Source organism: Triturus cristatus, chromosome 8, assembly GCF_964204655.1.
Source record: "Triturus cristatus chromosome 8, aTriCri1.1, whole genome shotgun sequence".
NCBI lineage: Eukaryota > Metazoa > Chordata > Amphibia > Caudata > Salamandridae > Triturus > Triturus cristatus.
The window spans coordinates 391,584,980-391,605,713 of record NC_140591.1 but is presented as its reverse complement, the minus strand read 5'-3'; positions in this window follow the sequence as shown (position 1 = coordinate 391,605,713).

Here is a 20,734-nt window from a genome sequence, read left to right as displayed (position 1 = left end):
CATTAATGCTTGTTAGTCATCTCAAATGCCTTTTTACATGTTTTGATTACCAGCCTATATCTAACCTTTTCACCGCCATGTTCCCATCATCGGGTAATTCACTTAGCTCTCATACCGGAGAAGGTCATTTATCAGAAAGAAATTGCCAACAAATGTTGCTATCTCACCTATAAAACAATTTTAGCATTTATGTTTTCCTGCAGGTTCACCTGTATTTCTGGGAGAGCTTGTTGGTTTTATGTGTCCTAGCAGTTATAGAAATAGCACTATGTTGGTTCTGACTCCTGGCGTATGACTTGAACACACAAATTGCTGTGAGAGAGATTTGTTCTTTTAAAAACAGGCTTACTTTTAATATGGCAAATTTATTATCAGTTTTGGCTTATATTCCGTTATATATATATCTATCTATCTATATATATATATATTACCTACTGGCAGTCGCCAGTGGGTAGTTATAGTTAGGACCTAGTTTCCATAGGAAAAGCGTTTTTTGTTTTCAAACCTGGAAGTGTTGGCAGCCATCTTGTGCCTCGGACAAGGGAGAAATAAAAAGGTAAGACAAAGATATATATATACGTAGTAGCATCCTAACATCTGAGTACATGTCTGCCTCTGTCGTGTGCTATACGGATACTGGTAGGATGCAGGGGGCGGTGTCTCTGAGCTCGCCGCCCGCTCTCCGCAGGGAGCGCTCCCTCCTTCCCACACCGGTGCATGCCGCAGCCGAAGACATGCTCACCTTCTTCCATATGTCCGGGGGCTCCATTTGGCTGCTGATGGGTGAGTTTGCCGTCACGGCGGGTCTTGCTATTTCTAAGCGTTCCCGGACGTTTGGTGGAGCATCTTTTCCATTTTGTTGCTGGGATAATTATGTGATAAGAGCGACGAGTGGGTGTGTGGATTTGTGCGCAGCATCCCGTGTGCAGAGGGATATATTTTTATTAACCTTAGGAAAACATGTTCAGCAATTCAGCATATTCCACTGCAGCACAGCCCCCATAGCCTCGCCGGGGAAGCAAAGCTGTGTTGCACAATTATGTTTCCCAATCGCTCTAGTGGTTTGCAACTGGGGCAGAAGAGAGGCATTTACACACACAAGAGGCTGAGCAAAGTATGTGCACGCATCCCCCACTCGTGTATAGTAGCTATGGCACTGCAGCAGTATTTGTACTGATGTGTATCTAGTAAATCACATCTAATTATTTTTTGGGAGATCGTTTTTGCCGTTAATTATTCATAAATAATGGACCAGCGTCACCGAATTCCAAATACAGTGTCCTGCAATGGCAGGAGGACATGAATCCCGAATTACTAAATCGTTCTGTCACGAGAAGAAGCACCTTATGTACTTGGTGTGCTCAACTCCCCTTGGCGATGCACTGTTCCTGCTGCCAGGGAAATTGGAGAATAACTTTCACATACGCAGAGGTCTCTCAACGCCTGGGATGACCCTAACCATAGGGACATTACGTGGCTGACCCTAGAACTGGGGAACCCGGTTCAAGTGCCGGCCTCGACTGAACATCCTGGGCACATCACTTAACCTCCCTGTGCCTAAAACATGTGCGTAATGTAATCTGATTCTCGCGCAAAACGCTCTAATGCCCTCGGGCCAATTCTTGCTATATAAAACTGGAAAAAATAAAAAAAATAATCCTAGTTCATCAAACCATATGGAGTGAATTCAACATCTCCACATTTCGCGTTTCTTTAACATAATTTCAGTGTGACAGTCAGTCACCCACTCTGCTCATATTTGTTTCTGAAAGCGACCTTGTTGCATGTGCTGCTGTTGGTTGTCTACTTGGGAGCAGGGATTCGAGAATGTTATTTTATTGAGGTGTATTTGACATTACAATGCCATTCATTTGTGACCTCTGCATCATTTCTCCCCACTGGTTTGGTGGCTGGTGCACTCAGCATCATCACCAGGTTGCCAACTATTAGGCCTCAGAATTGGTAGCGCCCTCTTCAATGGCATTCTTCGCCACTGGATCTAGGGCTGCGCACACAGGCCCTGAAGTTACACTGGAGCTGGAAATAGTCCAGGAGAATGTCAGGGATGTTTGTTGTGTCCCAGGATCCTCTCAGGCCTCTGGCGCTGTCTAGCCTTGTAAATTGAAACATCACTTAATTTCAGTGCAGACAGCATGACAAGAGCTACTGTCCCTTGTTTGATTAATTTGGTTGTATTCTTTATTTCTGGAGGCTTTTGATTGCACGGCCTACCTACCACTTGGGTCCCAAAAGAGCTCAGAAAAATACATTGAAGAATGTTTGTTTGCTTTGGATAGATAGCTATAATAAACTATCCGTGATATTGTAATCTTTACCCTTCCCAAGTTTTAATAATTCATATAAAGTTTTGAGACTTTTGAACTTTGTCTTAGTATTATCTGTAAAAAGACATGCGTTCTAGCCTCAGGTTCCAGGATTCTGCAGACAGGTACAGAGTCAGGTATACAAACAGAAGGAAACGGAGGTGGTTAGTTAAATAAGACACAAAGATTGAGAAGGGTGGGCAGGGGTAAGCAGGAAAGCAAATACAGTATTGTGTTGTAGCATTTCTCTGGCGCTTACTACCTTTGTGTGAAGCGCTGAAGCACTCGCCTACATGGGTAGCACACTACACCGTGTAGGGTGTGTGGTTGGAGGGATGATGTCTTTGCTTTGATCCTATGTGGGAAGTGTTTCCATATGCGTGATCAGGTTGTCATGTTATGGGACGCAGCCCGTAGTGGTGTGGTGGAGGATGAAGTGTGAGAGACAGACGCACAGTTTTAGATTTTCACTATGCTGCTAAGTTTTACCAGTGCTGCAGGTCCCTTCATGATATTCCTTATGCTATAGACTGCTTAGCTGGTTGTTGCACTGGATTGTCCAATCTGAGATTTTGTATTTAGTTGTGGTCCTAGACTTACATGGTTGGAGGGAGAGAGAAGTATAGCGATCTGTTAGGATGAGCATTTTTATTATCATCCCATATCCAAGTGTCTTTGTGAGATGTAAGGAAGAGGACACAATATATATAAATGTCAAAAACGCCAAAGGAAAATAACGGGCACTCTGGGGGCACGCACTGGATGCAAAATTCACTTTTTTATTCAATAGAAACGTTTCGGAAACATGCCTTGTCAGTGCTTTCAATAGGTGTACTGAACGTGGTGATACAGCTGCTTTTAAAAGGTGTCCAAAGGGCGCTCCCATTAGCGGGTTACTTAAGGACATCAAGAGAGCACTACGCCATCCTACTGCTGAATACAATTGTTTTGACCGCCATCTTATATGTAACATTGCGATGTGTATCAAATAGCAGTACTGGCATTTTTCATGATTATAGATTTTTATATACACCAATAAAAGTTCAGTCTTTAATAGGCATGTAACGAAAATGGTCCAAGTACATTATCAAAGTTTCACAAGTATCTGGCTCAAATACCCTAGTCTTCTCTTAAATAAATATGCTCTGAATGAGCTGTCCTTCGTCCCTCTCAGGAAGTCACTTGCTGTAAACAAAGCATCGCACTCTTTCCAGCTCGCCCAGACTAGCCACTTAACATGTCTCTTCACAGGTGATTAGTTATTTGGAAAATGTGCCCCTCACCACAACTGCAGATACAATTTCACTGACTTTTAATGACACATCTCCGTAGAGGTCAGTTCATGGCCTTTACACCCCTCTGATTCGATAATCTCCGACATTTAAGTCGACGGAAAATGTTCCTTCATCCAACTGCGGTGTTTCTGGCAGTATTAACTATTAAATCTGTTTAACGATTCCAACAATTACAGTAAAACACTTGTTGGGTGGGTGCCTCAGTTCGTGAGGATGGACTCACAACATATGTCAAAAACTCCAAAAGGAAAATAACAGGCACTCATGGGCACGCACTGGATCCAAAATGCGCTTTTTTATTCAGCAGACGCGTTTCGGCGACATGCTTTTATCAATGCTTTTAATAGGTGTAAAGAACATGGTATAATACAGCTGCTTTTAAAAGGTATCCAAAGGGTGCTCCCGTTGGAGTGTTACGTAAGGACATCAAAAAAGGACTACGCCATCCTTGTGCCGAGTGCAATTGTTTTGGCCGCCATCTTACATGTATCATTTCGATGTGTATCAAATAGCAGTACCGGCATTTTTTGCTATGATGGATTTCCATATACACCAATAAAAGTTCAGCTTATAATAGGCATATAATAAAAAACGTCTAAGTATGTCATCAAAGTTTCACAAGTATCTGGCTCAAATACCCAAGTCTTCTCTAAAATAATGAAGCTCTGCTTGAGCTGTCCTTTGTCCCCCTCAGGAACTGTAACTTGCTGTAAACAGGGCACTGCACTCTTTCCAGCTCTCCCAGACCAGCCACTTAACATGTTGCTTCACTGATGATTAGTTATTTGGAAAATGTTCCCCTCACCACAGCCACAGATGCAATTTTACAGACTTTTAATGCACATCTCCATGAATATATATGGTCCACAGTAATACCAAGACCATATTATGTAGTGGTCAACAGCAAATGATAACTTATACCTCTTAAATTCACATAAGACATACCTGCTATGAGGGTTGCGCATCATCACCACTATACAGCCAAAAAACCAAACATCAACAAATGAACAGGCATTAAATAACTGAAAAGATCTGTCACACATTGCTGGGCAATTTAGAGAACTTTAATATAGTCCACAACAGCAAAACCCAATATATATATATATATCAAAACAATACCCTTTCAGGCTTAGAGTGACGCATAAAGTATGCAAAAAAGAAACAGAGAACTCTTGCTAGTTCTCAAGTTTAGGTGAAAAGCAGCTCCAGTATCGTCAACACCAGCGACACTCTAAATTTGCTCACCTCAAAAGTCTGTTTTTCTATCAAAGTCTTTAAGCGTAGTCTTAGCGCAGTGCCATCCACGCTGAGATGGAAAGGGAAAAAGTCTTTTGCCATTTCTACAGCAACATTTTTAAGCATAGAACTAGCACAGTGCTATCTATGCCAAGCTGTAGAATGAAAAAAGCATTTTACCACTCCAGGCACAGTATTACAGCTTTTTACCAATTCAAAACTGTGCTATTCCTATGCTTAAAGACTTATATAGAAAAGCAGACATTTGAGGTGAGCAAATTTAGAGTGTCGCTGGTGTTGAGGGTGCTCTATACTGGAGCTGCTTTCCACCCAAACTTGAGAACTACCCAGAGTTCTCTGCTTCTTTATTGCATATATATATATATATATTCACAGAAAAAACCATAGGTTTCACACATGTTATAGTTAGCGGAAATTTTACTGATAAAAAACCAATGAAATTGCCCCGTTATAGTTAGTGCTGGCAACTATAACTCACGCGACCGCAATCCTCTGCTGATGCTAATACTGTATTTAGACACTTATTTGCCCATGTCTTCTTCCATACATTTTTAGCTATACATATATTACAAATATTTTTTTTTATAAAGACACATATGTCATCAGCAGAAGATTGCGGTCGCGTGAGTTATAGTTGCCAGCACTAACTATAACGGGGCAATTTCATTGGTTTTTTATCAGTAAAATTTCCGCTAACTATAACATGTGTGAAACCTATGGTTTTTTCTGTGAATTTGCAAGGTTTTTTAAATGCTAATTCCTAACTATAACGTGTGTGAAACCTATGGTTTTTTCAGTGAATTTGCAAGGTTTTTTAAATGCTAATTCCTAACTATAATATGTTTGATACCTATGGTTTTTCCAGTGTCTTTGCAAGATTTTTAAATTTCTAACTATAATGTGTGTGATTCCCAAATTCAGTGAATTTGTATTGTTTTTTAAATGCAAATTTTTTTTATGTAAGCCTTTTTATATAATAATATATGTACTATATCCTGCATTATGGAAAGGTTTTTTTTTTTAATGCATTTTTTTCCGTGCGCGTACGGTAAGCTGACGCTACGCGCTTGTAGGATACGCGTACGGTAAGCTGACGCTGCGCGCTCTGGACGTCATTAGTGCAGCGCGCCTACGTGATACGTGCGTGCCGTACGCGTATACCCGGAAGCAACGTCGCGGTTACGCTGGGGCGTGTAATGCGCATGCGCCATACGTGATACGTACGTGCCGTACGCGTATACCCGGAAGCAACGTCGCGGTTACGCAGGGGCGTGTAATGCGCATGCGCGAAAGTGACGTAAGCGCTGCGTAAGCGCACCGTAAGCGTCACGTGCGCGCACGGCAGGTCATGTGACTTACAAAGATCACTTTTTATTGGTTGAAATTACTTTCACTTCCAGAAACTTCCCACACCACACCCATTCCCCTCATTACTGCTTGAAAGAACACTTTTCATTGGTTGAAACTACTTTCAGTTCCAGATTCTTCCCACACCACACCCATTCCCCTCATTTCTGCTTGTGATTCTCTAGGAGCAGGAGCTGGATTGACATTGGGATACAATGGCAGAACAGCAGACCTCTTCTGAGAGTGAGGCCAGCAGCACCACCATGATCCAGAGAAGGAGGAAACAAAAGACTTCTTTTGTATGGGAGTATTTCACTTTTCCAGAGGGGGAGAAAAAGGTGAATGCTCAATTGGTCACTTGCACACTTTGTGGTCGTGTTTTATCAAGAGGAAATCCAAGGAGGAAATATTCCTTTGGAAATCACTCTATGATGAGACACCGCCAGGACAGACACCCAAGGACCTTTGCTCGACATACTGGAGAAAACTCTTCAGTAAGTCACCAGAGCCCAGCCTCAGATGCTCAGCCGAGTACATCACCGGCAGCTCAGCTGAGCCCTTCCTCTGTTGTTGGAGCATCACCTTCTTCTTTTCCTTTGGACATCAACCCTCGATTTGGGAGTGTTGAAATGAGGTGTACAAAATGTGGTGGTCTTATTGTTTTTGGGGAGGTCAGTCTTCCCCTTATTAACAATAAGATAGACCAGCATGTTTGTAGACGCTCATAATACTCCCATTCTTTCTTTCCTCCATCCCTGTATGAACCCAACGGCTCTTATAAGAGCCAACCTTACCTCACAATTTTTTTTATTTTTTTTTAAGCTTTCCTTTTTGCAAATTTTTTTTTGCCGGGCGCGCACGGTACGCGTAATTCCGCGAATTTCGCAGATTCCACCGTGCGCGTACGCTACGCGCATACGGCGATTTTTCGAAAAAAAAAATAAATTTCATTTTTGCCCTTGAGGGTCCTTCTGGGACCCCCTGACCAAGGCTAGGGGGTCAGGAACTGTCGAGCCTGCCCCCTTTTCACATTATCCACCTTTTTTATTCACCCCCCTGACAGTGCGAGTGAGAAAATGGCGGCCGCCGCTTCCTGGTTTCGACCGATTCGAATGTTTACTATGATCTAACAGCCAATCAGAATCGCGCTCGCGCACGGCACCGTACGCGTACCGTAAGCTTACCGTAAGCGCACCGTAAGCGCACCGTAAGCGCACGGTAAGCTGCCACAGATATATATATTGATTTAAATGCTATTATCTCAGAATCTACTGAACAGATTTACACCAAACCTACAAAAGGCACTTCCCTGAGCTGAGGACTACCTCTCTGCCCAATTTCAAGTAATTCTGTTCAGCCGTTCGGGCTGTAGCTGTGTCTAAAGGTCCTATGGAAAAATGCATGGGAAAAACGCGTTTTGGGACCCCCCTTTTATCTCAGCCCCCGCTTGACGAATCCCCCCGAGACTTTCAGGGTAGGAGCGGAGCGTAGCGCCCCACCTATTTTGAAAAATTCGCGAGGATTCGTCGACCGGCGCCAAAGTTATTCAAAATAGAATGTTGCGGATTTCCTATGGAAAAGGGGTCCTAACTATAACTACCTACTGGCGACCGCCAGTAGGTAATATATATATATATATATATATATATTTTTTTTTTTTTCTTCGTCAAAAGCCACTTATTCGCCGAACAGCTTGCGGGCGGGTGTCGTTGCCGTGACAGCGGCAGTCACGCATTAATTCTTCAACAATTCCCCAACAGGAAGCAACGCACTCCACGGACTCCACAACTTTCAATTTATTAATCAATCAAGGCAGACCGGTTTCGGCATTCCGCCTTCCTCAATGCCTTCTGTACACATTAGTTAGTATTGCCCCCATTTAAATGTCCAATCACATTTTTCTATTGGTCCCAGCAAGAGTCGCAAACAATGACGGACTTCACATTTTTCCGTTATTATGTCCGCCATATTGTAATGGGTACTCAAAGTTATCTCTAAGTGAGATTTGCTTGCATATTCACGTGTTTTAACATTAAAGTAATGCTTTGACCTCAGTGGACACGAAAATACACAAGTCTTTTTGGGGGTTTAAACTGAAAGATTGTTCCTCGCCCTACCGTACTCCACTGCACACAGGGGTGAAACCACAGGGAACGGTTTGGTAACTGTACTCCTTCATTTGTAGTAAATGCTGACTGGTGTCAATGAGATTCACCGTGCTGGTCAGTGGCGGCGGTTCAGGCAAACCAATTAATTTTCTTCGTCAAAAGCCACTTATTCGCCGAACAGCTTGCGGGCGGGTGTCGTTGCCGTGACAGCGGCAGTCACGCATTAATTCTTCAACAATTCCCCAACAGGAAGCAACGCACTCCACGGACTCCACAACTTTCAATTTATTAATCAAAAGGCAGACCGGTTTCGGCATTCCGCCTTCCTCAATGCCTTCTGTACACATTAGTTAGTATTGCCCCCATTTAAATGTCCAATCACATTTTTCTATTGGTCCCAGCAAGAGTCGCAAACAATGACGGACTTCACATTTTTTCGTTATTATGTCCGCCATATTGTAATGGGTACTCAAAGTTATCTCTAAGTGAGATTTGCTTGCATATTCACGTGTTTTAACATTAAAGTAATGCTTTGACCTCAGTGGACACGAAAATACACAAGTCTTTTTGGGGGTTTAAACTGAAAGATTGTTCCTCGCCCTACCGTACTCCACTGCACACAGGGGTGAAACCACAGGGAACGGTTTGGTAACTGTACTCCTTCGTTTGTAGTAAACGCTGACTGGTGTCAATGAGATTCACCGTGCTGGTCAGTGGCGGCGGTTCAGGCAAACCAATTAATTTTCTTCGTCAAAAGCCACTTATTCGCCGAACAGCTTGCGGGCGGGTGTCGTTGCCGTGACAGCGGCAGTCACGCATTAATTCTTCAACAATTCCCCAGGAAGCAACGCACTCCACGGACTCCACAACTTTCAATTTATTAATCAATCAAGGCAGACCGGTTTCGGCATTCCGCCTTCCTCAATGCCTTCTGTACACATAATTATGGGGGCAATACTAACTAATGTTGTGGAGTCCGTGGAGTGCGTTGCTTCCTGTTGGGGAATTGTTGAAGAATTAATGCATGACTGCCGCTGTCACGGCAACGACACCCGCCCGCAAGCTGTTCGGCGAATAAGTGGCTTTTGACGAAGAAAATTAATTGGTTTGCCTGAACCGCCGCCACTGACCAGCACGGTGAATCTCATTGACACCAGTCAGCGTTTACTACAAACGAGGAGTACAGTTACCAAACCGTTCCCTGTGGTTTCACCCCTGTGTGCAGTGGAGTACGGTAGGGCGAGGAACAATCTTTCAGTTTAAACCCCCAAAAAGACTTGTGTATTTTCGTGTCCACTGAGGTCAAAGCATTACTTTAATGTTAAAACACGTGAATATGCAAGCAAATCTCACTTAGAGATAACTTTGAGTACCCATTACAATATGGCGGACATAATAACGGAAAAATGTGAAGTCCGTCATTGTTTGCTACTCTTGCTGGGACCAATAGAAAAATGTGATTGGACATTTAAATGGGGGCAATACTAACTAATGTGTACAGAAGGCATTGAGGAAGGCGGAATGCCGAAACCGGTCTGCCTTGATTGATTAATAAATTGAAAGTTGTGGAGTGCGTTGCTTCCTGTTGGGGAATTGTTGAAGAATTAATGCGTGAGTGCCGCTGTCACGGCAACGACACCCGCCCGCAAGCTGTTCGGCGAATAAGTGGCTTTTGACGAAGAAAATGAATTGGTTTGCCTGAACCGCCGCCACTGACCAGCACGGTGAATCTCATTGACACCAGTCAGCGTTTACTACAAACGAAGGAGTACAGTTACCAAACCGTTCCCTGTGGTTTCACCCCTGTGTGCAGTGGAGTACGGTAGGGCGAGGAACAATCTTTCAGTTTAAACCCCCAAAAAGACATGTGTATTTTCGTGTCCACTGAGGTCAAAGCATTACTTTAATGTTAAAACACGTGAATATGCAAGCAAATCTCACTTAGAGATAACTTTGAGTACCCATTACAATATGGCGGACATAATAACGGAAAAATGTGAAGTCCGTCATTGTTTGCGACTCTTGCTGGGACCAATAGAAAAATATGATTGGACATTTAAATGGGGGCAATACTAACTAATGTGTACAGAAGGCATTGAGGAAGGCGGAATGCCGAAACCGGTCTGCCTTGATTGATTAATAAATTGAAAGTTTTGGAGTCCGTGGAGTGCGTTGCTTCCTGTTGGGGAATTGTTGAAGAATTAATGCGTGACTGCCGCTGTCACGGCAACGACACCCGCCCGCAAGCTGTTCGGCGAATAAGTGGCTTTTGACGAAGAAAATTAATTGGTTTGCCTGAACCGCCGCCACTGACCAGCACGGTGAATCTCATTGACACCAGTCAGCGTTTACTACAAACGAAGGAGTACAGTTACCAAACCGTTCCCTGTGGTTTCACCCCTGTGTGCAGTGGAGTACGGTAGGGCGAGGAACAATCTTTCAGTTTAAACCCCCAAAAAGACTTGTGTATTTTCGTGTCCACTGAAGTCAAAGCATTACTTTAATGTTAAAACACGTGAATATGCAAGCAAATCTCACTTAGAGATAACTTTGAGTAACCATTACAATATGGCGGACATAATAACGGAAAAATGTGAAGTCCATCATTGTTTGCAACTCTTGCTGGGACCAATAGAAAAATGTGATTGGACATTTAAATGGGGGCAATACTAACTAATGTGTACAGAAGGCATTGAGGAAGGCGGAATGCCGAAACCGGTCTGCCTTGATTGATTAATAAATTGAAAGTTGTGGAGTCCGTGGAGTGCGTTGCTTCCTGTTGGGGAATTGTTGAAGAATTAATGCGTGACTGCCGCTGTCACGGCAACGACACCCGCCCGCAAGCTGTTTGCCGAATAAGTGGCTTTTGACGAAGAAAATTAATTGGTTTGCCTGAACCGCCGCCACTGACCAGCACGGTGAATCTCATTGACACCAGTCAGCGTTTACTACAAACGAAGGAGTACAGTTACCAAACCGTTCCCTGTGGTTTCACCCCTGTGTGCAGTGGAGTACGGTAGGGCGAGGAACAATCTTTCAGTTTAAACCCCCAAAAAGACTTGTGTATTTTCGTGTCCACTGAGGTCAAAGCATTACTTTAATGTTAAAACACGTGAATATGCAAGCAAATCTCACTTAGAGATAACTTTGAGTAACCATTACAATATGGTGGACATAATAACGGAAAAATGTGAAGTCCGTCATTGTTTGCGACTCTTGCTGGGACCAATAGAAAAATGTGATTGGACATTTAAATGGGGGCAATACTAACTAATGTGTACAGAAGGCATTGAGGTAGGCGGAATGCCGAAACCGGTCTGCCTTGATTGATTAATAAATTGAAAGTTGTGGAGTCCGTGGAGTGCGTTGCTTCCTGTTGGGGAATTGTTGAAGAATATATATATATATATATATATATATATATATATATATATATATATATATATATATAACCTACTGGCGGTCGCCAGTAGGTAGTTATAGTTAGGACCTATTATCCATTGGAAAATCGTAACATTCTATTCCCAATAACTTTGGCGCCGTTTGACGAATCTTCGCGAAATTTTCAAAACTAATGGCCTGTTACGGTCAACTCCTATCCTGAAAGTTTGGGGGTGAGTCATCAAGCGGGTCCGAGAAAAAAGGGGGGTGCCAAAATGCGTTTTCCCCATGTTATTTCCCATAGGGAATTTTAGACACGCTACAGCCCGAACTGCTGAACGGAATGACACCAAATATTGCAGTTTCTGAGAAATTCAAAAAATAGTGGTCAAAAAATCATTTTCCCATAGGAACCTTTAGACATGGTTATAGCAAAGACCTCTGAACGGAATTACAACAAATTTGGCAAAAACATACTGCTTGGCTCAGAAAGCGAGCTTTTAAAAAATGGTGTAAATCCGTGCAGTAGTTTTTGAGAAATTAAGAAATAAAGATAGTGATATCTTGGACCCACGCACCATCCCGATCACGAGCTTCATGCTAATTGGCTGTCAACACTCCAAACCAGGAAGTGTTGGCAGCCATCTTGTGCCTCGATTCTACCAAGGCACAAGAAAACAGAAAAAGAATCGCAAAAAAACAAGAAAAGGGGGCAGGGTAGAAACACCCTGACCCCTGAGGCCTGCTCAGGGGGTGCCACAAGGACCCCCAGGTCCTAAAAAAGCATTTTTCTTTTTAAACAATCGGCGAGATTCGAGCACCCAGCGCGAATTTCGGCTGAAATTTTTAAAAAAATGAAGCGCGGACTCCCGCGCTTCGTTAATATTGAGCCCTCGGGTGGGCCAAGTCCCGGGGGCAATCTTTATATTGGGGGCCCCATAGCCCCAGGGACCGCCACCCCGGGGCTTTTCAAAAATATGTGCTGAGGGGGCTCACAGGCCCCCCCAGCCCCAGGGACTTCCACCCCCCCGGGGCTTCTAAAATAAATGAGTGGGGGCTCAAAGGCCCCCCCAAGCCCCGGGGACCACCACCCCCCAAGGCTTTTTGAATTTTTTTTTGGGGGGGGCTCACAGTCCCCCCAGCCCCGGGGACCACCACCCCCGGTGCTTCTAAAATAAATGGGTGGTGGGGCTCAAAGGCCCCCCCAAGCCCCGGGGACCGCCACCCCCCGGGATGGGGTCCCTGGGGCCATAAGTGGCCTGGGAGGGGGGCCACGCAGCCCCCCTCCCAAATTATGAAAACATTTTTTAAGAGGAATTAATTCCCCAACTTAAAACGCACCACAGGGCGTGTTTGCACACATGCCACCTCAAGCCCCACCCCCTTCGTTCACCACTGTGCAAACACACCTCCTGGTGAGTTGTAAGTTGGGGAATTAATTCCCGTTCAATACTGAGGGTCCCTGGGGGCCAACTAGCCCACCAGGTACCTCCAGTATGCGCCAGGGAGCTGCGTTGCAGAGATGTGTTCAGAGGCCATGCCCCTTTTTACACCTCTCTGCAACGCAGCTCTGTGGCGCTTACTGGAGGTACCTAGTGGGCTAGTTAGACCCTAGGAACCCTCAGGATTCAAGGGGACTTAATCTCCCAACTTAAAACGGCCACAGGGCATGTTTGCACAGTGGTGAAGGGAGGGGACAGGGCCTGAGGTGACGTGTGCAAACACGCCCTGTGGTGCGTTTTAAGTTGGGGAAATAATTCCCCTTCAATCCTGAGGGCCCCTGGGGCTAATTAGCCCACCAGGTGCTTCCAGTAAGCGCCACTGTGCTGCGTTGCAGAGAGGTGGTCCAGGCCGTGCCCCTTTTTACACCTCTCTGCAACGCAGCTCTGTGGTGCTTACTGGAGGTACCTAGTGGGCTAGTTGGACCCTAGGGACACTCAGGATTCAAGGGGACTTAATCTCCCAATTTAAAATGGCCACAGGGCGCGTTTACACAGAGGTGAAGGGAGGGGACAGGGCCTGAGGTGACGTGTGCAAACACGCCCTCTGGTGCGTTTTAAGTTGGGGAAATAATTCCCCTTCAATCCTGAGGGCCCCTGGGGGCTAACTAGCCCACCAGGTGCTTCCAGTAAGCGCCACTGTGGTGCGTTGCAGAGAGGTGGTCCAGGCCGTGCCCCTTTTTACACCTCTCTGCAACACAGCTCTGTGGTGCTTACTGGAGGTACCTAGTGGGCTAGTTGGACCCTAGGGACACTCAGGAGTCAAGGGGACTTAATCTCCCAACTTAAAATGGCCACAGGGTGCGTTTACACAGTGGTGAAGGGAGGGGGCGGGGCCTGAGGTGACGTGTGCAAACACGCCCTGTGGCGCGTTTTAAGTTGGCGAAATAATTCCCCTTCAATCCTGAGGGCCCCTGGGGGCCAACTAGCCCACCAGGTGCTTCCAGTATGCACCACTGCGCTGCGTTGCAGAGAGGTGGTCCAGGACGTGCCCCTTTTTGCACCTCTCTGCAACACAGCTCTGTGGCGCTTACTGGTGGTTCCTAGTGGGCTAGTTGGACCCTAGGGACCCTCAGGATTCAAGGGGACTGAATCTCACAACTTAAAACGGCCACAGGGCGCGTTTACACAGTGGTGAAGGGAGGGGATGGGGCCTGAGGTGACGTGTGCAAACACGCCCTGTGGCGCATTTTAAGTTGGGGAAATAATTCCCCTTCAATCCTGACGGCGTCTGGGGGCCAACTAGTTCACCAGATGCGTCCAGTAAGCGCCACTGCACTGCGTTGCAGAGAGATGGTCCAGGCTTTGCCCCTTTTTACACCTCTCTGCAACGCAGCTCTGTGGCGCTAACTGGCGATACCTGGTGGGCTAGTTGGACCCAAGGGACACTCAGGATTCAAGGGGACTTTATCTCCCAAATTAAAACGGCCACAGGGCGTGTTTGCACACATCAGCTCAGCCCCCCTCCCTTCACTAGTGTGCAAACGCACCCTGTGGCTCGTTTTAAGAGGTAGTTTTAATCCCCCTGCCCTATTATGTACCAGGATCTTACAGAGGATGCCATGGTAATCACAGGGGTACCCCAATGCATAGTGTTCGCTAGTGTATGTAGGTGTTTTAACTGTATTCTAAGTGTCTTTTAGCATAGCACTGGCTCTAGGACTGGTTAGTCAGAATCAGTTACCACCATTACTCATCTGAAAAAGTTGAGGGTACAGGATGATTTTGCAGCAAGGCCTCATTCGGCTCTTCTGTTTATTCTTTCTGCACGTCTTCCTTCTTCATGCACTTTTCTTTGTCTTTGAGGACTTCTGTTGCTTCTTTCTGCATTTCTTTTGCTTCATTCTGTGCGTTTTTTCTTCTTTCTTCACATGTCCTACCTCTGTAGGCATAGTTAGAAACTAGCATTTAAAAAAACCTTTGAAATTCACTGAAAAAAACATAGGTTTCAGACACGTTATAGTTAGGAATTAGCATTTAAAAAACCTTAGAAATTCACTGAAAAAACCATAGGTTTCAGACACGTTATAGTTAGGAATTAGCATTTAAAAAACCTTAGAAATTCACTGAAAAAACCATGGGTTTTAGGGAAAGTTATAGTTAGTTGGACATTTCACTCGTACAAAACCCGTGAAATTCCCCCGTTATAGTTAGTTCAGCTAACTATAACTTGTGCCCCCGCAATGCACTGCTGATGACGTCACATATTACATCGCTCATGACATGGTCAGTGACATCACTGATGACATCACTGATGACATCTCAAATTACATCACTGATGACATCATCCAGTGACTGTGTGTTTCTGTAAAGTTTAAATATGTTTAATATATATAGGGAAAGGCGTATTGAAGAATGAGTGGGTGTATAAGTGTCTGAATGGATGATTTAGTAGGTGTGTGACTGACTCTATAAGTGAGTGATTAAACATATCTTACTGAATGCATGGGTTAGTGAGTAAACTGTGTGAATGTCTATATCCGTCTGTCTGTTGGTATGTAAGCGCCTGCATGGGTTTGCGAATAGCTACATGAGTGTCTATATGGGTTATTGATTGGTTGTCTGAGTATCTGTATGGGTGCCTGAGTGTTTGTGTGGGTGGGGTGTGTGTGAATCTGTACATAGATGTGTGAGTGGGTGATTAACTGGGTGCATGGTTTCAAGAGTGCATCTGTGATGGACTGTATGGGTGGGTGAGTGTGTGGATGGGTGTGTTAGTGAGTGAATGTATATCTCCATTGTATATGTGTGAGTAAGTACATATGTGAAAGGCAGTATATATGTGTGTTGGAGTATATAAATGGCATTAACTGAGAGTGTGTGATTGTGAGAGTGGCTGTATGGATGAGTTTGTGCTTGTATCATTGATTGTATAAGAGCATAAGTATGTGCTAGGATTTGTATGAGTGAGTGAGCTGGTGTGTGTATAACTGAATAGGTGATTAAATGGGAGTGTGATTATTTTTTTACATCACTGACTAGGTGTGTGAGTACCTCTATGGATGAGTGGCGATGTGTGAGTGTCTATATAGGTGCATGAGTGCATATGATAATCCTGTACTGAGTGACCGTAACTATGAGTGACTGTACGGGTGAGTGAGTGGATGTGTGTGTAGACCTAAGAATCAGTGAGTGGGTATCTAGTTATTGGTCCTGGAGTGTCTATGGTTTTGAGAATGGCAGTCTGTAATTTAGAGTGGGTGTATCAAAAGTTATATTAGGGTGTGAGAAGATGCATGAAATTATCACATGGATGTTTTCATCAGTGATGTCATTTGAGATGTCATCAGTGATGTCACTGACCATGTCATGAGGGATGTAATATGTGACGTCATCAGCAGTGCATTGCAGGGGCGCAAGTTATAGTTAGCTAAACTAACTATAACGGGGGGATTTTTCTGGTTTTGTACAAGTGAAATGTCCAACTAACTATAACGTCAATGAAACCTATGGTTTTTTTCAGCGAATTTCCAAGGTTTTTTAAATACTAATTTCTAACTATAAGGTCCCTGAAACCTATGATTTTTTCAGTAAATTTCAAAGGTTTTTCAAATGCTAATTTCTAACTATAACGTCCCTGAAACATATGTTTTTTTCAGTGAATTTCAAAGGTTTTTCAAATGCTAATTTCTAACTACAACGTCCCTGAAATCTGTGGTTTTTTCAGTGAATTTCTAAGGTTTTTTAAATGCTAATTTCTAACAATAATGTCCCATAAACCTATGATTTTTTCAGTGAATATATATTACCTACTGGCGGTCCCCAGTAGGTAGTTATAGTTAGAACCTAGTTTCCATAGGAAAAGCATTTATTTATTTGCTAATAACTTTGGCGTCGTTTAACGAATGTTCGCGAAAATCTCCAAAAAAAAGGTCTATCCAGGTCAGCTCCTATCCTAAAAGTATGGGGGTGATTCGTCGAGCAGGGGCTGAGAAAAAAGGGGGGTCCCAAAAAGTGTTTTTTCCATGGTAATTTCTATAGGAAATTGTATTACAGGCTACAGCCCAAACTGCTGAACGGAATTACACCAAAATTGGCAAAAAGGTAGAGCCTGGTTGAGAAAGCAACCTTTTTTCTAAAAGGTGTAAATCCATTCAGTGGTTTCTAGGAAATTCAAAAAATAAAAGTTAAAACATCATTTTCCCATAGGAAACTTTAGGCAAGGCTACAGCCCAAACTGCTGAACGGAATTGCACCAAATTTGGCAAAAAGGTAGTGCTTGATTCAGAAAGTGTCTTTGTTTTAAATGGTGTAAATCCGTTCAGTAGTAGCTGAGAAATAAAAATAATAAAAGTTTCGATATCTGGGCCAGTGATGGGTTCGTGCACCCTCCTGACCGCGTGCTTTACTGTGATTGGGTGCTACGACCACGATCTTTACTGTGATTGGCTGCCAACACTGCAATCATTAAACCAAACAAGGCTTAGCACCAAGAGGATTTACAATTTTTACTTAGGAACTACACAGCTAATGGGAATGATTATTTCCCCTCAGCTACTGGTATTGCATCCAAATTAATGTAGTCCTAGCCCCCTTTAATTTCAGAAGAAACCAATATAGCAACCCTACACTACCTGACAATCACTCCTCCACAATAAACAGGTGAAGAAACCTCAGAAAAATGAAGGTGAGAGTGAGAGGGCACCTCACGTACGCAACACTAGGGAGGCTGCCAGCCGGTTCTCGCCAGTATGCCCACGTTTTATCATCATCGGTTGCCCACTCACAAAAGTCAGGAAACTAGTGTCCAGTGAAAAAAGAAAGGAAACAGATCAAGAAAGAAAAGTTTTTTACTGTCTCCATCAAAGAAAGAAGCCCATGTATTGCGAAGAACCAGATGTCCCAAGCAATATTTAAAATTGAGTTAGAAACTCACTTAAAGTAACCCTCTTTATTCAAACTAGTGAGTCTACTCAAAATAAAAGCACTCGATGTTGCTAACCTTTATAAAGAAGGCCAACATGTTTCATTGCCACTTATCTTTGTTCTGGCAAATTCATCAGGGCATAGGGTTTCAATCAAGCACCTCACTGGACAAATGCTTTTATGTTGCGGAAGGGCTGTTAAAAACAGAAAAGAAAACAAAACAGAATAACCAATTTCTGTTCTATTATCAATAAAAATGGACCAACCACATGTATTCATAGTCAAGTCTTTTACACACCAATTACTCGTTTCAATTGGAGGTATTTACCATGTAGAGGCCGAGGGCATTCGTACCTGCCTCCACTATACCAAACGGGGTTGTATTGAGTACTCTTTCCCCGATTTTTAGAGCTGCACTATCGCTAACTCGTTATCCACCTGTGGAAAGAAGACGTTTTTTAAACATTTTTTGTCAGTCAGACTTCATATCTCACTCCGTTTCATAGTGTGTATTGTATATTATGAATACCCCTATTTATTCCACGCTGACACTCTCACCCATTGTATGAATTTACTATTTTACATCTATCGAGAGTCGCGTACCACATCCAACCTTCAACAGTGGAGTGCTCATGTAACAGTTTCCGACTTTCGAATGGCCTAGGTCCAGCATCCATATAATAATATGCCGGTAGCGTTTCTACTTTCCACAATGGTAATCAGATCCTGTAGCTCATGTGTAGGATCTCTAGGGAGGGGATGATAGTTTTTCCGCTCAGCTAGCAGTCTTCGTACTTCAAGGTCATAATCTGAAGTGTTCATAACCACAATGGCCCGCCCTTATCGGCACTCTTTATGGTTATTGCTGCATTATTCTTTGTACACAAATATCCCCCAGGAAGCCACGCTGGTGGCAGCAGCAAGGGCCCTGGGGGAACAGGACTGGTTTTACGACACACCCCAGTCATTTGTGCTCCAATGTATTGAGCTTGCTCTCACTTGCAACTATTTTTGTTATAAGGACGAGCTGTATTTGCAGGTGTCTGGTACATCTATGGGCGCAACTTTTGCGCTGAGTCTGGCCTGCATTTATGTAGGCCAGTTTGAGGAACATTTCTTGTACCAGTCATCTAACCCCTTCCAGAGACATATTTGCCTCTGGAAGAGGTATATTGACGATGTGTTGTGCATTTGGGAGGGGAACGAGAATACCCTTTTACAATTTTTGAACTGGCTAAATAATCTTGACCCCTGTCTAAAATTCACCTGGACACTGAGCAATGAACACGCGGTATATCTAGATCTTGATATCAAGGTGCAGGGTAACAAACTGAACACAATGGTCCATCAAAAAGGGTCTGATAGAAATTCATTGCTACACTATCAGTCATATCACCCGAGGGCTTTACGGGATAATTTACCCGTAGGTCAATTTTTAAGGTATCGCCGTAATTGCTCTACCTTAGAGACTTTCTCTCAACAAGCAGAAGAGCTCTCGGGTAAATTGATACAAAGAGCTTATCCCAAGAAGATCATTAATAGAGCATGCAAAAGGGCCCGGAATACACCACGGGAGGCACTTTTAGAAAGGAACATAAGGGAAGTAGGTGATTGTCTGACTGTGGTTATGACATATGACCCCTTGGCCTCCAAGATAAGACAAATGATGAGGAAGCATTGGCCATTGCTGTCCACTGCAGATTTTAAAATGCCTCAACCTAGATTTGCGTTCAAGCGTGCAACTAATTTGAAAGATAAATTAGTACATTCACGACCGCAGGTGACACAAAGGATTTCATCGGTCCCGGCCGGACACTATCCTTGTGACAGTTGTTCGGTCTGTAACTTGACGGAGAAGACCAAGTTTGTAAGCCTAAACAATGGTAACATTTGGTATTTGAATACATTTTCAAATTGTAACACAACAAAAGTTATCTATAGACTTACATGTCAGTGTGGGTTACAGTATGTTGGCTTGACAACAAGGAAAATAAAGATTCGGATCCAAGAACACTTAAGCACTATTAAAGCTGGTAAACTTACCACGCGCCTGGTACAACACTTTCGCGAATCTAAACATGATTTACAGGCCTTGAAGTGGGTGGTTTTGGAGAAGGTGGTGGCCAGCAATGATTGTATAGAGCAAGTGCTGGCAACCAGAGAAGCTCGTTGGATTTTTTCTGAAAAAGTGCATCAAGTAGGTTTAAACGATCACATTGAGTGGAACAAAGTAAGTAGACAGTAGAACCCTTGACAGTGTTGTTAAGAACTTATTGGGTTTTACTGCAGAAATGCCCAGGAGATAGGCATTAGACGTGTAAGAAGTGAAACTAATATGAATCCCTTCAGAATAGATGCAGTTGTGGGTGGAGTAATTCACAATACACTCCTCCTAGGTTCTCTTGACTGAAGCGGTTGTGGGGTACACCGGGGGTAGGTGAAAAAAGAGTGTGCTACCCCTTTTTATGTATAGATCCAGCAGTGCCAGCCAGCAACCTAAGATGATATGAGCAGTCTAAAATTGAGAAACCGCTCAATGATTACACGATGAGAATATGGTTGAATTCATGTTTATTGGGTAAACGTGTTTATATTGTTGTGAACAATCCTCATTTAGCTCTTTTGTAGTGTCTGAGGTCCCGAGTTAATATGGCTTG